Source organism: Amblyomma maculatum, chromosome 11 (genome assembly GCF_055883805.1).
Source record: "Amblyomma maculatum isolate TAMU_Amacu chromosome 11, ASM5588380v1, whole genome shotgun sequence".
Taxonomy (NCBI): Eukaryota; Metazoa; Arthropoda; class Arachnida; order Ixodida; family Ixodidae; genus Amblyomma; species Amblyomma maculatum.
In genome coordinates, this window is record NC_139354.1 from 41,954,931 (window position 1) to 41,976,961 (window position 22,031).

Consider the following 22,031-nt stretch of genomic DNA (forward strand, 5'->3'; position numbering starts at 1 on the left):
CATCAAGGCAATGCTCGCCGAGTCGATCTATCATAACACGACGGTGCCATAGTTGGCCTATACATAGCGTGGTTTTAGCAGTGTTTCCATAATTTACTCCAGGCGTTTAAGGAGACAGCGCCACTGCGTGGGACAAGGTTGCTGTGGGTTGCATGCGCTTGTTAGGTTACAAACGTTTAACCCAAAGCGGACCCCTAACGACGTGACTCGAAATTTGCGCAAATTTCGTACACGACAGTCTAAACAGGTGCGGTTGATTTTGCGCATCACGCCTACAGCGTAAACTCTGTCATTTTTCCTCTCGACGTCATGCCGGATGAGCCACAGATCGTCCTAGCTCCTGTGATAGCACCTGTGTCCTTGATAAACGCATCTGTGGTAACACATGTGCGCAGCTGGCCAGTGACTGAAGATGAGAGCAGAGGCTGAGATTCTATTATGCTGTGGATTGTGTGTTGGTGGTGATTGTATGTTATGTATTAGTATGTTCTTTGTCACGTGCTTTTAACGCTTCAGAATTACCGTATAATTCCAAGCAAGCGCACCCCCCCCCCCCCCCCCCTTCCTTCTCACAGGCCGAAATTACCGGAAAAGTGAAGGGGGCGGTTACCTGGAACTGGACAGAAATTTAAAGACGACAAAATAATCAACGCAGCGCATACGGGTGACATTGCCAGACGCTCATTGGTCGGCGTGTCGTGTGACGTGACAAGAGCATGTGTCGTGCTCTAATTGGCAGGAGATCGTTTCCGATCGTGAAGGAATCGAACCCGGGACCTTTATATCCCGGGGCATGCATACTACTCATAGGCCATGCATGTAAGCTTGCGCGCTTTGGTTAAAGCGCGGTTTTATTCGGTTGGTTTTTCACCTAATATAACCTACGACTATATGCTAGTGAGTATGTGTGACGTAACACAGGGTACTAATTAAGGGATTAGTGATCAAGCGAGCTGGAACGTGTGTGTTTGAGAACGAGCGTCCGCAATGGGAAGCGTCGACGAGAGTCAGTAATGCTGTCGCGTCGTAGCTTTAGAAGCCGACCGCAAATGTCCACGAAGTTTTTGTACTGTGTGTAGCTGGTGTATTTGTGCAATATGTTTGCTTGTGGCTTTGTCACGTAATATTTGTCGTGTTTTCGCACTTCTGAGCCAGGATTAGCTAGTGCCAGGTTACTCCCTAAACCTGCATGCTAATCAAAGCAGATTTGGTTGTTTGTAGGAACTATTCGAAAGCTTAGTGTGATGTTTGCTCGAAATAGGATCAAATTTCTATGCAGGCAGCGAAGCGAGAACGAAGCGAAGTAAAATGCAGTTTATAAATGTTTGTGGTGCTGACCAACGGGAAGTTGGTGGAGTTTCTGTCGCTGAAAGAAAAGCAGAAGAAAACCACATGTTGCCATTGGGATCCGTACCCACGGCTTTTGTAGACGGATGGACGAACTGGTAGGGCTGTAGCGGCGGCGCCAACTAACAAAACCGCCGTAATACACAGAGTGCGTACCATAGCAAAAGTTCTGGCTTATGTTGCAGGCTCCTTAAGAGTCAGCTCTCAACCACCCCAAAATATTTCCCCACGTTCCTTTCTATCGCACTGAGGTTCTGGTGCACTGAGGTTCGTGCACTGGGTTCTGGTGCACTGAGGTTCTCGTGCACTGAGGTTCTCGTGCACTGAGGTTCTCGTGCACTGAGGTTCTCGTGCACTGAGGTTCTCGTGCACTGAGGTTCGTGCACTGAGGTTCTCGTGCACTGAGGTTCTCGTGCACTGAGGTTCTCGTGCACTGAGGTCGTCGTGCACTGAGGTTCTCGTGCACTGAGGTTCGTGCACTGAGGTTCTCGGTCCCCAGCACTTTCGCGATTTGGAACCACCTTCTCATTAATGAAGCTGACATTAATGACTTCAATTCTTTTACGTGATGAGTATACAGCTCGCTGGGTCGAAACGGCGTCGCCGTCGCCTAACCAAGAATTGGAAAAAAAAGAAACGTGTCGGAAAAAATACAAATGTAATTTTTTAATCAAAATTGTGATGCAACCGTTTTTGTTGCGTGTGTTTGTGTGTAGCGTCCAGGGTTCCCATTTAGTATTCATCTGCTGGTCAAGTTGGAGGTTCATATGATATGGATTAGAACCGACGACGTATGGTTTGGTTTGGTTTATGGGGTTTAACGTCCCAAAATAACCCGGGCTGTGAGAGACGCCGCAGTGCAGGGCTCCAGAAATTTCAACCTCCTGGGCTTCTTTAACATGCACTGACATCGCAGAACAGCACACGGACACCTTACTTTTATCCTAGATCGAAAAGCAGCCGCCGCAGCCTGCATTCCATCCCGCGTGCTTGGACACAGCATTCAAACGCCCTGAACTCTGCACCACCATGGCGGGGCGAAGTGACGAAATATGTACAGTCTTTGTCAAAAATATACAGCCAAACGGTTTCGCTTCTTAGCCCTGTAATGCGGTTTCTGGTAGCAATACTGGAATATGAATGCAAGCTGGAGCAGAATGAGGATGAGTTTTGTCATCTTCGAGATTACGAACGCCAGAGTTGTGATACGAGTCCCGTTACGGGGCTTTGAAGAAAACCCCTTGGGCCGTTTATTTTCGACAAAGGGTGTACCTCCAATTGTATGCCTTTCATTGTAGGAGTAAATGTGTCCGCCGAGAAGTGAGGCTGATACACGGTATTCGTTTCCCCCAAGACCAAACCAACCAGTGACGTTCAAGATGTTTCCAAACTGTGCCAGTTAATGCCGAAAACTCGCGGAATAAAAAGGCAGCGTTAAATGCGCTATCGCCTCTGTTCTTAAGCAAAAGTTTAACAAAACTTGAAGTTGGGCTAGATGGTGCATTGTAATTTGACTGAAGATAAAGCGCACGGTGTGTCTTCCCGTGCGCTTTATCTTCAGTCAAATTACAAAAGTTTAAGCGTCAGAATTTGAAGGACTACTGTTCCCGCCATAAATGTGTTTTTACCATGCTTGTTTTGCTGCGTTTTCTTGCTGTTTGCTTTTTGATGCCACACACCTTCTTAGATATATTTTCTTTGCTGCACTGTATGCTGAGCAATATATGTTCCCCACTCCACTCTGTATTACCTTCGGGCTACGGACATAAATACATTTTGTATTTACTCTTGTCTTGATTCTATTGACAAGTTTCAGTAGCCTAAATTTGGCTACATACACGCGTTCCAAGTATATTTTGTGCTCTACCAAGTGACTAATAGTGACGGCGAATATTTATACTTCGGACAGCCTGGTCTTGAGTGTTCACCAGCGCCACCACGCTCGTACAAAACTACGGATATATAACGTCCTGCATTACCGCGAGTGCCATGTGGAACGTGATCGAGCAGTAAAGGCGGTAACTGTGCGAGAACAATCCGTATGCCACGTAGAGACCCTATAGGGCGTTTTTGTTTATTTCGCTCGATTGCCCAGCGGAAGTGACTGTAATTCTGAAAGTGTTGAACTTGCAGCGCGTCGTCAGTAATGCGATTAAGAATGAGCACGCGAAAAGAGGAGGTGGCTGTTGTCGTCTTTACGTGGGTAAAGTAGAGAAGCTTATTCTGATTTGTTGGTTTGCTCGTCAAACGAGTCACAAAACCGCTTTTGATGAACCTGTGATTGTACTAGAAAAGTGTATGAATACATAATTGCAACAGCGGTAAGCGAATGATGCTAGGAACATAATGTACGAACTAGGACGGCTTCTACCGTCGCTATCCGACGAGAATTGCTCAAAATATCACGGCCTTACCTCCGCGCTATAGGAATATATATATATATATATATATATATATACTACAGGCAGGAAGCCAGACCCGGCTCGACCTTCTAGAATTGAAATTAAACTGACAATACAGAACGAAAGAAATTCTTAATAATAAGGTTAATATATATGTATATATATATATATATATATATATATATATATAGTTTTTTTTTTTTGGGGGGGGGGGTGGAATTGGTGTATTAATAAAGGATTTCGTGGCACCAGCCTTAGTTCTCCATCAAGAAGTGATAAAACTATGACAAGGAACGGTGTTAGGCAGAAATATGCGATCACTCCTGTACTATTCACTGCACGCTTATAAATAGTTTTCAGAGGGCTGAATTCGAAAAATAGGGTTAAGGGTTAATGGAGAACACCTCAGTAATCTGAGATTCGCTGATGACGTTGATTTGCTGAGTAGCTTAGGTGACGAATTATAAATGATTAATTACATAAAGCAAATCAGAATGGTAGGCCTAAACTAATATGCGGAGTACTGAAGTAATGTTAGAAAGCCTGGAAAAGGAACAGCAGTTTTCAATAGTTAGTCGGTAGTAGCCGCAGATCCGGACCATGAAACAAAAATAATTAAAATTATCAGATGAGCTGGAGAGCATTCGTCGAGTACCATCAGATGATGAATGACATTCTACAAGTATTCCTCAGGAGGAAACTATAATACATATAAACTATATCTTATCGGTACTCAACTGCAGTGCAAGAACGTAGTGGCTAGATAACGAAACTTAAATTCAGGACTTCGCTGAGAGCTGCGAAAAAAAAAACAAACTAAAAACGATAGGTGTTATGTTAAAACAGAGAAAGCATGTCGAGTGGGCAAGGGAACAAACCCGAATTATTGACGTTCTAGTAGAAATAAAGACGAAATGGGCATAGACAGGTCATGTATGACGCAAGGAAGATAACTGATCATCCCCAAGGGTAACAGGCTGGATTCTAAGGCAATCAATCGTGGCAAGAGGCGGCGGAGTGATAGGTGGGGGGATGAAATTAGAAAGTTTGCGCGTTTGCGGGATCAGGTGGGCGCAGCTGGCGCTGGACCTTGATAACTGGGCCTTTGCATGGCAGTGGGTGTTATCACTCTAGCGATGATGATGATAACAATGACGATGATTTCACTGAATATATACAGTCACATCGAATGCTCAGAAGTAGCAATCTAAGTAAAATGCAACAAGTTACTCATTGAAGAAGAATTGGGCATGTGCGGTGAGCCTGCATTATGAATCCGCCTGGGCTAAAGTTTCTTTCGATGCTCTAACTGGCGGCTGGAATAAATAATAGTTTATTAAAGGAACTGCAAGTTGCGGATACGCGGTCTCATTCCTTCACCAAAACTGCGGCATCTCAATATTCTGTGCAACGGGCTGATTCTGCGGCCGAGTACTCCGTGAGCTCATCCATGGCGTTGACTCGTCTAGCTCACCGTGTGCCTTTCGTGTGTCATGTGACAAGGCGTCGCCGTTGCAATGTCTAGACAAAGAAAGAAGAGGCAACTCAAGCACAGCGGATGTTTTGACTAGGCGCACTACGTCCTGCTCCCATCGAGAATAGGAACAAGTCACAAGAGAGACGCATGAGAGGAGACAGCGTGGCGCGAATCTCGAAACACTATACATAAGCATCTGCGCCGGTGTTACCGAAGCTGCAGACGAGAAAGCCGGAAATCAATAGCCCACAAGCGGCTGTCCTGTTTATTTATTAGAGAGTTTTAGCTTTCCGCGATCCGCTACCGTGATCCGCCACCGCGTGTTCCACTGAGCATGCCCAGACCCCCCTTGACGCCGATAGATGGCGCCACATACTGGATGTCGGCACACAGACCTGCCGCGTCGGGACCAATCAGCTTGAGCGCCCCGCACATGCGCGGTAGAGAGTCACGGTGGCGGATCACGGTAAGCTAAATCTCTCTATTGATGGGTAGCAAAGGTCCGTTCACGGCGAATACACGTGGATAAGCAGAGTTCGATGCCGAGTCAGAACTCGGACGCTTTTTCCCATGGGACGCAGACAGCACCTTCTACTGTGCATTCGAAACGCGTAACATATCATGGCCATATTCGCTCTTTCCCTGAATTTGCTTGTAATCAGGATCGAATAACCCGGCCCTTCCTCGCCCGGGTAAGTATTCTCTGACACGGCCCAAGCCAGAGGCAAAGGGCTTCCAAGCGGCGCGAGCCTGTGCAAAGTTTTACTTGCTGGTTCTGTTACGTCGTTTATTGCTTAAGTGGCCAAGAAACGTTTGAAAAGCAATGCGCAACCCAACTAGTATAGAAGCTAGGTTTCCAGTTCCGCTACGCCTGTTTTTCCCATTTTACTGGATGGAAGAAGAAAGGGAGATAGGAAGGAAGGACGTGAATATTGTCCACTAAAACATGAAAGGAGCCGCTACGCACCAAAGCCCTCTTAGAGGACCACGTCGTCGTTTTGCGAGCTGACGTGCGGAAATGCGACCATCTTAACTCGCTCCAAGTCGTTTGTGGCGTTTTGTTGAGAGAAAATAATGATGAACTTTAATGACGAATCGCTGAGGCTTGACCGGAAAATTCATGCGCGGCGAACATTTCTATTCATTCACAGCCCTTTATCGCTTTTTGCCAAGGAAAATATAATGGACTTTGTTACTAACGAATCATCCAGGCTTGAAAGGAAAAAGTCAAGCGCGGATGTTCTTTGCTCCTTACTAACTGGAAACAGATATGTTCCAGGCCAGAAAGTGGTGGTGGTGGTGGTAGTGGTTATTTATTGTATATACAAATGGAGAGAAAAGATGTTTGCCAGCCCCGGTATCTGCTATCTGATATCTGAAGCACCTGAACTGGGGCGGCGCTATCAAATGTGTATGTCTTGGTTGTATTCATTTTCTTCAGATAGGGAACTGCATTCCATGATCTCTCAATTATGCAAGTCGCCTGTAATTATTTGTGTATGTGCATGCCTGTTTTCATTTCTTTGCTGTTATGTATTTTTTTATGGTTTACTTTGTGTGCTCATTGATAGTTATGTTTGCGTGTGTATAAGCTTGAACACATTTGTTACACGTCCTTCAGCGTGTCTCCACTGCTGTGTATGTATGTATGTATGTATGTATGTATGTATGTATGTATGTATGTATGTATGTATGTATGTATGTATGTATGTATGTATGTATGTATGTATGTATGTATGTATGTATGTATGTATGTATGTATGTATGTATGTATGTATGTATGTATGTATGTATGTATGTATGTATGTATGTATGTATGTATGTATGTATGTATGTATGCATGCATGCATGCATGCATGCATGCATGTATGTATGTATGTATGTATGTATGTATGTATGTATGTATGTATGTATGTATGTATGTATGTATGTATGTATGTATGTATGTATGTATGTATGTATGTATGTATGTATGGGCCTAAACTAGCTTCGGCTATTGGCCCAACATTTTTTGCAATTTGTATATTTTATTGAAATAAATGATTGACTGATTGATTGAAAGGGATAGCGAGGAAGAGGTAGAGGAAATCAAAAAGGTGAGCGATAGGGAGAAAGAAAAGGGTAGGTAAAAATAAAAGAAATATATACACTATGGTACAGTATACAGTAGTTTGCTTGAGGCGCCAGAAAGTGCCTAGGAAAGCCACCTTTATTTGCTCACTTCCATCTTGGTCAAAACCTAGAATAACCTACGCCAGACTTAATTTACTAAGCAGTCACGCCCTAGAAGTCTCGCTCTACAGGGAAACGTTATTTGGAATCCCGTTAAAGAGTCTCTCGTGCAGACGCGCGGGTTTCTTGAGAACACAGACACGAGCGACCCCCTACGGCCAGAGGCGACTTCTAATTAGCATTCGGAGGAGGACACTGCTGAGCCTGGGAGCTCCATAGGAACCCAAATGACGGGGCTTGTTCGCTGGGGGGAGTCCTCGTAAAGCCAATTACGAGCAGCAGCGCGTGAAACGGATCCTTTGCACGACGCGCCGACCTCCTTGAGCCGCTCTCGTCGCTCATTATATACTTGCTGCGCCGACTTGGGGACACGCAACGGAAGTGGAAATGACTGAAGGCCGTCCTTCGAAGAAAGGAAAATAGCGGGTCACGAAGAAGAACGCGGGACCCGCTGTTAGAGGCGTGTCACGTTGAAGCGAAGCCGAGACGTGACGTGCCTCGAAACCCTGACGAGTGTATACAGTGCGCTGTGTATACTTTCTGTTCGCTGACGCGAGTGGTGTGAATGACCGGAGCTGGCTTTTTTTCTTTGTAGCGACACCTGAGTGAGGAACTCCTTCTGCGGTAAATTATATTCAACGACAGCTTTTTCGTAGCCATGAAAAGAAGGCCGCAGAGTCAGAGCGTTCGTAACTGCCTCATCTCGTCAAATATATTGGCAGAAACGCTGCACTGAGCCGCCTTTCGCGTTCGCTCGCGCAGCGGTACATTCACTCCTCCGTACGTACATGTGCTGTGACGTGATTAGTCGCTGGGACGTTAAAGAACCACAGGTGCTCGGAAGTACTTGCAAGGTCTTCCTTACAGCACATATTTCTTTCTTCCTTGACTCCCACCTGCCTCCTTTCTCATACGGCACGGTTCAGGTGTCCACCGAAATTTGAGACTTCTGCTTTCATTTCCCTAATGTGCCCCGCCAGGGTGGCGCAGTGGTTAAGGCTCTCGATTATTGTGCCCAAGGTTGCGGGATCAAATCCCGGCCCCGGCGGCCGTTTTTCGATGGGGGCGAAAACCTACCCGCCCGTGTGCTGTGTGGTATCAGATGTGGGGATTCACAGTGTAAGTGAAAAAGGCCCAGTTGGCAGAAATTGATGTTATTATTATTATTATTATTATTATTATTATTATTATTATTATTATTATTATTATTATTATTATTATTATTATTATTATTATTACATCGTGACTAAAATATTTTCCAGAAAGCTGGACTTATTGGAGTCAAGCTGTGTGGCAAACATTCTAGAGGGCACTTAAGGCTGCTAAGATGCAGTAAGGCGAAAGCATTTTAATTCTATTTTATTCGACCTTTATTCTTTTTTATTTATTTTTAATACTTCATAATGTACATCTTTATCATATTTAAAGTGTTTTATCGAATTTATTTCTATAATTTCTATCATATTTTACTGTAACCATTGAATTCATTATTGGCTTGTTAAGTGGCTAGTGGATTAGATTCTAGACTTCTGGATTGACCTTCTATCTTTCCGGATTCCCATCCGGCTTTTGACTATTTAATAGCCAATGTTTAGACACTTTACCCAATATAACCAATGTTAGCTTAGTATGTAGCTACTGTTGGATTGGCTATAGATCTGTCTCGTTTGAGACGTTCCTGTGGACGCCGCTCATGAGCCAAGAAAGGCTTCTGCCTTAATAAAAGGAAGCGCGAATATGTTGCTTTAAGTTTAACTTCCAGCTTGCATTTAAGAACTTGTCCGTCACTTCCTGAGCAATGTTGAGGGGGAAAAGATTGAGGCAGTAGCCGAATACAAATATTTTTTTCCTTTTTTTACTTTCACCAGGCGGTCAAGTTTTATGAGCTCCTTATTTGTGTTCCATATAAAATCGTCCAAGCTCCATAAAATGAACGAGATATTAATTGCTCCTACTTGAGGACTACTGATTTCACAGATTTCAGCAAGCGCTAACCAAATTGTGATGCTGGCTGGCAAATGTTGGTATTTTGCTGGAAAAATGCAGACGCGAAGGTATGTTTTATTTGTTCAGTATTAGACCATCAAAGTTTTCAGGACGCGTAAAAGTGCCCGAGGTTATTCTTTTTATAGCGTTTGCATATACAAGTGAAAAAGTTTAATTTGATAATGAGAGGCCTGATGACTTTCTAGCGAACAATGCTTTTTCAGTAAATTCACATGTCTTACTGTACGACTATCACACGTTTCGACTCATTTATTCTGAAAAAACAACAACAACAACAACATATCGTGAATTACTATCAGCATGGTTAATCAGCATATTAGGCCGTAAATTATTTAGATTCAGGAATCTTTTTATGACATTTTGAATCATGACATTCTCCCTGAAGTTCTTTTTTTTATCGCTTTTCTACTTTTTTGTTTTGCCAGTTTTTGTAAGACTTTTGCGAGATTATTCGCATCGTCTCTTATGGATAATTATTATACTTTGCACTAGCTCCTCTGCACAATTTTTTTAATCTTTCCACTCTCCGCCATACAAACCGGTACTTGAAAATAAAGTAGATATGTAAACAGTAAACAAAAATTAATCACGCACAGACACAATACCGTCATCGGTGACTAGAAAGTTTGCTGAGGGGAAAATTTATCGATGCAAAATATTTCCTTCGCCGGCTAATCTCGCACCGTACGGGACTGCCCATCATCGGAACATTGATTGATGAGCTCAGCAGCTAAGTATGCATCTATCAACCGCACCGGACTGATGAGAAGAGCTCGCTGGGAAGAGAACTGTAGCGTCAGCAAGACGGGTCAGCCGCGATCTGTATGCAGCTCAAGGCAACGCGAACAAAGTGGTGGTAAGAAGAAGGGGGCGCTGACGGGACGAGTCAATCACAGGCGGTAACAGAGTGTTGTTTCAAGAATGCCGGCTGCGCTTCCAAGAAGGAAGCAACGCCGACCTCCTCCTCTTCCAGACGCTGTCTGTTTAGGGGCAGCAGCAACCGTATTTCATTTAGTACGCCTGTATTCAGTTTAGCACATTACGCAAACACACACGCACGCACGCACGCACACACACACACACACACACACACACACACACACACACACACACACACACACACACACACACACACACACACACACACACACACACACACACACACACACACACACACACACACACACACACACACACACACACACACACACACACACACACACACACACACACGCACGCACGCACACGCACACATCACAAGGTGTGTCTGCGTGATGTAACGCGGCTTAAGCGCCATCTTAATGGCAGTAATCATCATCATGAGCCTGGCTGTACCCACTACAAGCCAAAGGCCTCTTCAATTATATAAGTTCTATGCCAATTTGATTCATTTGACCATCGCAACCTTCCTGTATGGGACAAATCCTTTCAGTACAGCAGAGATAGCCAAATCAGATAGGATTTTGCAGCCGAGGGAGCATCGGTTTTGTACGCAAGCCCTCTTGAAGTAAAAAACGTGGTGTATGTTCATTGCGAAGTTACAATAAAAAAATTACAAGGGACTTTAGCGACTACAGTAGTGAAAGGCGAAAGCCTGAGTGCCGCATTCTGCTACGCAACTGGCACTAATCAGCAATTATTTAATTGTTTATTTAGCCATTAAGTAGGCAATTGAATAATTACTTAATTGATGGGGCATTAAATAACCAATTGCCTATTTATTCATTAATTAATGAATAATACATTAATTAGTTAATAAATAGTAATTTATCATTGATTGACTTATGGCCATATAAGGCACGCATTCGCGCAAACTGCGCTGGTGCTGTGTGATTGGTCGAGACCTCTATGACGTCATCCTGCCTCGGCCAATCAGAGCCGCCTCAAAAGCGGGACACATTTTGTCACCAACAGCATGAACCATTAAAGGCTTTCGCCTTAAAAACGTGGTGTATGTTCATTGTGAAATTACAGTAAATATTTGCGGTGTCACAGGCGTTTGTCGGCCTATTGAATCCTTTTGAAGGTCTTCTCTTTTTGTGGCCACTTGTGCTTTGCTCTGCTTCGCGTTTCTTGTCTGTCAACGTCTACTCAGCGCGAAAAACCCACGAGGACAATGCAGCAAGAGGCCATCAGAGCTTCAAGCACAGCGTTCGTCTGCCCGGGCATCGCGTATCGTGCAGAGGCTAAGTCGGCGTGCGTACATCTTGTGGCGGTCACTGGGACTCTCGTATCGGGATCAAGAGGTTCACGTTCCTCCCTGCAAAGGTCAAGCGCACACGGGGACGTCTGTCGAGCTGTATCTTTCAGGGGTGCTTTACACTCGGCGAACTTGATACGCCTAAACTGGGCTCACGCGAGAGAAAAGTAAAAAAAGAAAAAGAAAATATAGCCGAGTGCAACAAAGGATGCGAGTCGTATTGCTTCTCTGCGAGTCGTTTTTCCTTCGAGCAGGCTGCGAGGACATTTCTGAGCTGAATCGTGGAGATATGAAGGCCCGAAATACATAAACGCAATTTAGCCTGCTTTTTTTTTTTCATTTCGCTCTGTATTCCCTCTGAGTCATGATCAGTGAATGAATGACTGGATGACTAATTTGTTGAGTCACTGACTGACTGCTTACGAAGGAACACTTTTCTTGTTTCCTTTTTTTTTTTTTTTTTTTTTCAAGCATGTAGACAAGCTTGCTAAACAAGACAAGTGGGCTGTGGTTTTACGCTACGAAGACTTTCTTTGTCTAAGGACAACAGATATACGAAGACAATGTTTCTTGGCCGCCAAAAACGGGAGGGACACGCCGAAAAACTAATTCTCAAATTTCTCTCACTGTTTCACCAAAATTGATGATATTCACGAATAATACAGCTGCATATCTGGTAGACCTGTAAAATCTCCGTCAAAATGCAAAGCTTTGAGTCAATGACGAACAGGCATGCATGACTTCTTTGTACTAGCCTTTTTTTTTTTTTGTGTGTGTGTAGCCACGTCTCATGCACCAGCGTAGGCGACAACAATCGCCCTCGCACCGGCCAGGAAACTAAAAAAAGAAAGCGAGTGCCAAAATCTGCTTCCCTCTATTGACCCAGCCTCATTAGAGTACTGAGTTGGCACAGTATATGATTTACAACTTTTCGGGTCGCTAAGATAAAATTTAATGTAGGCCCTGGAGATACGCTGCTGTAGACTCTTCGTGACTTTAATAAATTTTGAATAAACAATAATCGAGGATACAATTCGGTGCATTACTTTTAAGCCGTCCCCTGAAATTATATGGCACCCTTTTTCTAAGAAATACAAGAAATATATTACAGCTATTATATGTTTGTGAGCTAGCGCTCTAGTGAGGTTAAACGTTCTGGATTTTAGCTCGATTAATATAACGGAAGCCTCACGTTTACATAGCTGGAGGTATAGTTTGCGCAATCACAGCCGCTTCCACAGCTTCCGTCGTGACCCGATCGCCGTGACAGTACAAATTACCCACCGCATTCAGGTCTGCTACAAAAAGCTCAAAGTTTACTGACTCGTTTCCGCGTTACCACTTGGCCATGTCTCCCCCCTGTATGAAGGATTGCTCTCGAAAATCGAGTGAACCTGAAACACGGATTTCTTGTTTCCTTTCCTAAACCCGCTGTGGTGGATGGCTATGTCTTTCGATTGCAAAACAGATCTTCGCGAGTCCAATTGCAACCGTCACGGTCGAGTTAAAAAACATTATTAAGCGAAGTGCAAAATCGCCCTCGTAAAGTGGGCTTGATGCCCGTCAAAGGTGGTAAATTCTGTTGATAAACTGATTGTCCAGAGTCGAACATCAGGGGAATTTAATCCCTGAGAAACTGGCAATTTATGAAAATCACCCGTGTCTCCTTTTAATTGCAGGCCATCACTATATCTATATGTATGAGATATAGTGATATCTCATATGATGAGATACGAGACACCCTGTAAAATGTAAGAATAAAAAAGTAATCAAAATTCACGACGTAAAGAGTCACAAAGGGGGCAGTAGCAGAAATCTACAGTATAGGGGGTATTCAGTGACGCGCTGCATTGTGGGTAATTGAGGCACAGTCGGCCATTTTTGTGTCCACGGAACAAACAGGGCGAACGTACGTATCAAGTGCTGTCGTGCGGTTCTACAAGCAGTGGCATCCGCAGCTATATGTTGTTTACTGAGCTATCGTAGACTGTAATAGATGCGTGCACAGTGTAAACAACGGAAGCTGAAGAGCTGCGCGAACGACCTCGGCATTTTAAGGTTCCGGAAGTACACACGAACAACTCCACTCGAACGAGATACCTCACCGAGACGCGACGTCACGTATGGCTGGCACGGCTCAACCGCACAAGTATCATAGAATATGAGAAATGTATGTCAAAATGGGCTGGACTGGAATCTTCCGGATGTGCCTTAGCAGCCAGGAGCTCTTGTCACTATCCGTGCACGACTGTCCTTTACGCACTCGGAAGACACATTCCCGCTAAAAGAGCAGCGCGGTATCGCTTCCAGTCATGCGCATGCATGCAGCGCGCCGCCAACACCTCCTCGTCGTGTTTTGCTGCAATAAAATCCTTCATAGAGGGCTCGCTAAACTTTGTGTTTGTCGTACTTGCCTCATTCGATCAAAAGAAGTCGGATGTTCGCATCGTCTGTGTCGGCTGCTAATCAAAGCAGACCGCATGCAGATTCGGCGAAGGAACGTAGGCGGGCAAAGTTGTTTTGCAGAAGGTTTGAAGAACTTTACAAACTTATTTATCTCTAATAACAAATCAAGCTTAGCTTGGCCAAAACTGCGCTGTATTTAAAGAGTTTTGTTGCAAAAAGTTATTTCGAGCCCGTAAGGCAACGAGGTGGCGCCACCGGTGTCATCGCTGTGGCCTGTGGCAGCGGTTTCTTTTGCTTCCTTACCGCCACAGACGATGCAAACATGTGACTTCTTCTGATCGATTGAGGCAAGTACACGAAACAAGTTTAGTATAAAAGATACTGACTACCAAATGCCATTTCTATGCAGAATATCAGCTACAAACGCTCAGCGGTTTAGTTGGTGTAAACGTTGGACGGCACGCACGTAATTGCACAAAGAGCGAGTTCGTCTGCTTCAACCGCGGCTCTTAACCCAGCCGCTTGTACCGTAGTTGCGTTCTTCGAGTGGTCAGTAGGCTTGCGATTGGGTTCTTGTGACGAAGCTCGTCCGTAGGACAAGGCATATGAATGTAGCACATATTTATGCGTGGACACAGGCCGACGCTTACCGCGCAGTTGCGCATATCGACTGCACACGGGTCGATACCACAGTTTTGTTTCGTACAGGTCTCTGTCCGCATCGCGCGCACTTTGCCGATAAATCAAACTGTCACTCATAATACCGACTGAGTTTTCATAACAACGGTGCTGACATGAGGCAGAGTGGCAGAGCAAACGAACGCGCGCGAACAGCTAAGCTAACCGCCGCCCCGTACTAGTGCTAGTCAGAACAGGACGCAAATATGGCGTCGACTGCATACTGACGTCAGCTGTGACGTCACGTGAATACCCCCTATATTGAAAATTGACAACCAGTGGAAAGTAACAGGCTCCAAGTCTCAAGGAGATGGACTTCGGACACGGCGAGCGCCGATTCTGAATAATCACTGATTCGTGTAACATGTGGCTCCCTGAACAGTGAGAGATCATATATTTTAAAGAAAATTTGTGTGTGCAGGTTTTTTTTTCTTATGTTTTTTTTTTTTTTTTTTTTGTTTGTTTCTCCCCGTAATGGCTGCGCGCAACGGTCGGCGCTGCGTTCAGCGCCCCTGGAGGCCACTTCTGCGCCCAGAGTGGGAAAGCGCCCCATAGGAATACATGTACATAAAAGCCATAAGATCATTTTTCTTACCTCACAGCACAAGTAGGATATCGGCCCTTAGAAACGACCAGTATACCTTAAAACATGGAAAAAATTACGAAGCCTCATTTCGGTGGCGTTGTATTTTTTTTTAACAGCGATACGTGCGCGTGGTAGTCACCCGGCGGCCTGCATTGGACAGGAGCGCAATGCATACAGATTCTCATTCAAACAAAATTTTCCGAACAATTTCATTTCCTCGTTTCATTGTGTACTCATATAAGCAGCCGTTCACAGTTAGTAAATGCTTTGAAAAGCACTGTCACAAGGTGTGTAATGACGTTTATAATCTATATTTTGCAAACGGTACTGAAAGTGTATGTTGCAAAGCCAGGCATACCCCTGACGGGCGCTCTGCCAGATGGTGTTTCCAAATCGCGCAACCTTCCCCTGGAGTCCAACACTGTTAGATGCAGTACACTGCTTCATAGCACGGTAGTTAAAACTGGGGAGCCTATACGCTCAACGCGGAAAGCAGCTCTCAAACGGCATGACAAAGACAAACTGCGCACCTTTGCAGACGATACGCGGCCGTTGCTTGTGGTGGGTGGCTCGCACCGTGCAGACGACGGCGCAGACGTCAACTCGGCCGCTTCCTATGGCCGCTTCCGCCGTCTGCCCGCGAGCAACCTGAGCGGCCGGTGGTACCGTCTGCGCCGTCGTCTGATACGGTGCGCAATTTATTTTCGTTCGTTTGTCATGCCGTTCAAGAGCTGCCTTTCGCGTAGAAAATCTGGACTGCCCATGTTCAACGAGCGTACCATGAACCAGAGGAGCCCACGTAACAGCATATTGGACTCCAGGGGGAAGTCTTTGCCATTCCCAGAAACACTAGCTGATAGAACATCCGTTACAGGTATGTCTTGCTCCATAGCACACACTTATCAGGCTGTTTTAAAGATATAGCTGCCTGCGCATATTTTCTCACAGTGATCTTCAAAGTCTACACGCAAAATGTGAACGAATGGCTGCCTACACGGTAAAACGTGAAAAAGTGAACGTTTTGTCTCTATGAGTCACGCTCCAGAACGGTGCCAGTGGCCCAGCAATGCAGATATCGCGGTGTTTTAAAACATACATCGGCTTCGAAATGAGGTTTCATAACTTTTGCAGTATGTTTTAGAGTATATATACTGTGCTTTTCTTCATGAACGGCCGACATTGTACTTTCCCTGTGCAATCATAAAAATGGCCCGCCGTGGTATTGCAGTGCTTAGGGCGCTCTACTTCTGTCCCTAAAGATGAGGGGTCAAATCCGGGCCGGCGGCAGCCGCTTTTCAATGGAGACGAAAATCACGGTTCCCGTGTGTTGTGCGATGTCATTGCATCTTAAAGAACTCCAGGTGGCTCATATTTCCCGAGCCCTCCCCTACGGCATCTCTCATAGCCTAACTGAGTAGCTTTGCGATGTTAAATCTCATAAGCCAATCAAGCAAGCAATCATAAACAAAAGCGTTGAAGACTTCTGTTTGCATGTCTTCGTAGGGGTGCATTCCCACTCTAGATGACGACGCTGCCGCTTTTGGCGCGCACATCGCCCTAAAGTTAGATGTTCAGGGAGCCTATAAAAAGAACCAGATTGCTTTTCATCGTGTTCTAGCAGTTATCTTTTGGAAACTGACACTACTTGTTGAGCGATTTAAGTACGCGGAATTTCACAAATAGCAAATGTGTTATTACATATGGATCTTCTCTAAGCCTTATCTCAGAGGGTGAGGAGATTGTAAACATTACAACTGGCAACGCATGTAGTATCTGCACGCGGGGATGTCAAATACACTCTGTTTGACCCCACAACCGATATAAAAAATCTCATCAAGTCTTGAGGCCACCGCTCAGACGATTGCACGCCGGAAAATCAGTGCGATGGAAACGTGCGCACTGCATGCCAGACAGACGGAATGCGATAACCGCCCAATAAACGAATGGGAAACGACGCAGAAATTTTGCTGTTGAAAGTTTGAGTGCAGTGCGGCAGCATGCAGGCTCAGAAGGTTTTAGTGTTGAGTAATATACGTGATGTTTGGTTTGGTTTATGGGTTTAACGTCCCAAAGCGACTCAGGCTATGAGAGACGCCGTAGTGGAGGGCTCCGGAAGTTTCGACCGTCTGGGGTGCTTAACGTACACTGACATCGCACAGCACTCGGACACCTTGCTTTCCGCCTGTATTGAAAAGCAGCCGCTGCGGCCGGGATTCGAAGCCGCATCCTTGGGCGCAAAAGTCGATGCCTTAACCGCTGCACAACCGCGGCGTTCTATACGTAACGTACAAGTTGAATTTTCCTACCACCCCGAAGTACGCTTTAGAAGCTCGGGGTCACAATAAGACCCCGGAAGGCGTTCTTTTTTTTCTCATTTGGCAAGTGCGAGAACAGACACTTTAAGCAACAACAGCAAAAAAGTAATAATGTGGTGCGGTAGGGATACAAATCGTTTGGCTCAACCGTTTCATCAACGCTAGCTCGTGGTGACATGCTTTGAGAAAAAACATTGCCTAATTCTTGATCAAGTGTCGGGAATACTCCGAACGAATGATGAAGCAAAGCAGTAATAATACAAGGCGGTTCAGCTTGAACTCTTTTATAAGGCAACCCTTTGACTCGCGTGCGCAGGGAATTGAAAACAGAAAAGCACAGAAGGCGTGTTTCTTGATACGTTGACAACAGCGGCTATTGAGACCGCCCAGTTGCAACTCAGCTTACAAACGCTAACAAATTACATATTTCTCGTTCCCAGGCTTGCCTAAGTGACCAGCTAGGATGTGTCCCATTTCGACATGGACGCGCTAGCAATCCGCAATCGTCTAGAGGGACACACACACAGCCCCGCCGGGGTGGTGCAGTGGTAAGACGCCCGACTACTGTGCCAGAGTTCCCGGGATCGAATCCCGGCCTCGGCGGCTGCGTTTCGATGGAGGCGAAACGAAGTGGCGTCCGTGTGCTGTGCGATGTCAGCGCACGTTAAAGATCCCCAGGTGGTCGAAATTACTCCGTAGCCCTCCACTACGACCCCCCTTTCTCTCTATCCACTTTCACTCCCACCTTCATCCCTTCCCTTACGGCGCGGTTCAGGTGTCCACAGAGCAAGTGTGACAGATACTGCGCCTTTCCCTTCCTATGGACCAACCAACCAACACACACGCACGCACGCACGCGAGAGTAATCAAATGAGTTAAGAAACGAACAAAAGTGCTGCCCTTTCGCTTCAGCGTTCCCATTTTGAGGTCGCTGGATTAGGAGAGCAGCACTCGGAGAAATACACATAAAAAAAAAGTAAAAACCCAACAATTACCAGGAATCAAACACCTAAGCCGAATATTCTGCCCCTCGTTTCGGTTCTTAGCAAGTAAAAACACATATATTGTACTGCATCCTAATTGCACCCCCCCCCCCCCCTCACAGTATAAATAAGCATGATCGCATGTGGACAATGGTAACTTGCATTACAACATGACGAAACAACACAGAACCGAAGCGCATGGCTTCATGCGGCTAACATGACTAGAGATGACACTCTAGGGAACATATTCTCCCGAATAACATGTTCCTTGCGTGTCTAAGAATCCACTGCCAACTTTACCTTCAGAGAAGAGATTTTTCCGTAATGGCATACTATGTCGCTTACCTAGGGTAGGAATCTCATTAAACGCAGGTGCAAAAAGTTTCAAACTTGAAAGCACTAATCGGTGCTATTCCAGCTAGTGACTGTACCGGTGCATACAAAAGTAAACGGAGCACAAATTTTCCTTCTAAAATGTTTCATGCGTTGCATATTTAAAACTGGCAGTCGTGGTATCTGAGAACCGGTAATAGACGCCAGCTCCCTTTCACTTGTACAAATATTGTTTTCATATGACCAGTACAGAACGCGTGATTTTAATTTGAACCGAAAAGCGTGCTCCGTTTACTTATGTTCGCACCTGTACATTACGAGCACCAAACAGCAGTGAAGAACGACAAAATAGTTAGCACAGCATTGTCACGTCTGTCCCTGGCATGTTTAACGTTCCGGCATCGTGCTCCCGTTGTATACATAACAAAAACGAATTATACATCCCGGTGGCTTCCACCCTTATAAACATAACGAAACGAAATTTGCTGCACCGTTCATCCCGTCAGGTTGCGGGCGACCGGTAACCGAAACTGAGTCGTCAGCAGGGCGAACCGAAACTGTCAACAGGTGCACAGTTCGACACCAAAAGGCCATAACCCTCTCTCGCTGTTCGCAGTAGCCGAGAAGATAAGGCGTGACTCGACTGGCTCACTTACCGGGGCGGTACGTACGTAGTACGGGGCCGTCGACGCCTGGCGGGAAATCTCACCTCCTTCGGGCACAAGCAAACCAAAACACAAGAGCGCGAATCTTTCTCCGGCTGTGGTCGCTGGGTGCCAGGGTTGGGGGGCCTTGGCGTACGCAGCGCGCGCGGCTGCGCGCCAAAGAACGAAGTGGAAAGGAGGATTGTTGAGTGAGGAGGAAAGTTTTCAAAAACAGAAAGAAAGCTAGGTGAGGGTGCGAGTGATAGGAAGTGCGCAGAAAGAAGGAGGCAGAAGGGGTGAGAATGCGAGATGCGGCGGGCGGCCCCCTTTCTCCGCGCTTTTTTTTATGTTTGCGACCGGGAAAAGAATGGCGGCCGAGGGCGCTGATGTAGACCATTGGTGGGAGCATATGCCAGAGCAGCGCGCGGGGCTTCAAGGCATCTCTCCCGCCCGCCAAGCAAGTCAGCCCATGCTCACTGCCTACTTACGAGTGTGTGTGTGCACCGTAAGCGGGGAACCGTAGTGAGGAGCAAGCCAAGAAAAGAAGAGAGATGTTCCGGGGACGCGCTGAAGAATATTAAAAGACTTGAAAAGAGATAGTGGGGAAGGGAGCCGTGGCCCCCTGACTGCGTTCAGGGCCGCAGCTTCGTCTTGTCCATAGCTCCGTTCCGCTAGAGTGAGGAGCAGTTAAAAAGTGGAAGGAAAACTAACGGAGCACTTGTCGCGGGGATGATGAACGCGGCGAATCCTGCGCCGACAAGGTTCGCCTGGAACGAATTCTGTGCATCTTGTCCCCAGTTCTGTTCCTTTGTTCTCGAGAAGCTCGTTTGCCATTGTCTTGAACTCCCCTTTGCCTCTTTTCTGGCTCATTTACAGTGCGACCGTCGAGTAGAGGCTCGGGGACAGCTTCGTTCAAACTACGAGGACAGTTGAACAGAAGCAGGATTTTAAGAAGCATAGCGTCATACTCAGGAGTAGAAGGTGTGGTGGTGTTGACACAATGAAATATAGTTGTTTACTACTCGCTTCACACGAAATTCCTGTTTATTCGAACTGATGTTTTGGTCCCATTGCCTAAATGTGTATTAAAAGACTCTGGATATGACTGACAAGAATACCCCACACAATAATAATAATAAAAAAAGAATACTAACACTTGAGAACCGTGCCCCTTCAGCGTCCAGAGACGCCTTTCAGAGAGAGAGAGAAAAAAAATCACTTTTCTTCAAGGCAAACATAGAGAAATTCTTAAGCGTTCCTAGCTGTTAGCTACAGGAGTTAGATTCAGTTTATGGTAGGAAAATGTAAATCCTCAAATACTAGAAAGGCGGCATTAGGGTACTTCGTTCTTATTTCATTCAATTCGTTTTTAAGTTTACACGAAAAATCTTAATTGTTAGTGTTGGGCTTGTATAGCAAACGTCAAAAAGAACTGAATGTATTAAAGAGTGAAATAATATGCACATATAATATTGCGCTGTCTGATGAATGGTTAATGAAAGTGAATGATAATTACTCTGTAGTTGCAGTGAGTACTCCTTTATTTCTCCTGTATTTGCTGACTCTGCTTAAAAGACAAAGATTTGCTAAGTCAGCGAGGGCCTCGCTGTCAGAGATGAAAGAGTACAGCCGCTTTTCTATCAAGAAGAGTAAATTGCTAGATGGTGATAAGACCCTGCAGGTTAGAAAGAATATAGCGATTTGAAATGAAATTGCGGACCTAAGCGAAAATCACTAAGAAAGAGTGGGTTGCGGTGCAAGTTTCGAAATGTTTGCTGTAAGTTGCTGGAAAGCTGATTCAATTTAATCATTTTTTTTACGCTTGTGGAGACTCGTCGGAAGTGAAACCTTTTGAACCGATGTGTGAGGCTTTAAAGCACAACGAAATTTTTTGGTTTGGCCATGCGTAAGCAACTAGCTGTTTAGGAATGTTATAGGCTGCAGGTGCAAACTCTTCGCTAATGCTATAATCTGTAATAATAAGCTTCTTCCTACAAAAAAAAAAGGATGTTTTTTCTTTTTGGCTTTGGATGAAGTGACATTTATGATGATTGCTCATGCAATCCTTGGAATGCCGGCCAAGCTGATGGGCGCACTCGATTTGATTAGGGTCAGTTTCGTGATCTAGATGCGCATATCAGTGGTGAAGTAGTATTTACTTTCAGTCCTGGTAGCTTTTAGACGAATCAATGTCAGGAATATTGTACAGAATCAGGTTTTTGCGCCGTGAACGATTTTGCTGAGCCATGGTACGAGCAAACACTTCGTCGTCGTCTTCGCGTCAGCTTGCACAAAATGCTCAGCTGCTTTTGGCAGTGGCGATAGGGCTTTCGGAGGAACATTCCACAAAAAAAAATTACTGGTTTCAGTTTCGGTTTTACAAGTGAGAATTACGTTTTAATTTGTGGGATAAATTGACGA

The 22,031-nt window shown here is 45.3% G+C and overlaps 1 protein-coding gene across 1 annotated transcript in view; it reads right to left on the reverse strand.

Annotated features, from left to right (window-relative positions):
• LOC146173639 (excitatory amino acid transporter 2-like) overlaps positions 1-20,178 on the reverse strand; it is a 51,593-nt gene extending 31,415 nt beyond the window's left edge. The window contains exons 1-2 of the mRNA XM_084583951.1: positions 20,099-20,178; positions 19,623-19,780 (exon numbers count right to left, since the gene is read on the reverse strand). The gene's annotated coding sequence lies outside the window, so the exon portion shown is untranslated. The remainder of the gene's footprint in view (positions 1-19,622; positions 19,781-20,098) is intronic.
• Positions 20,179-22,031: the final 1,853 nt, after the last annotated feature.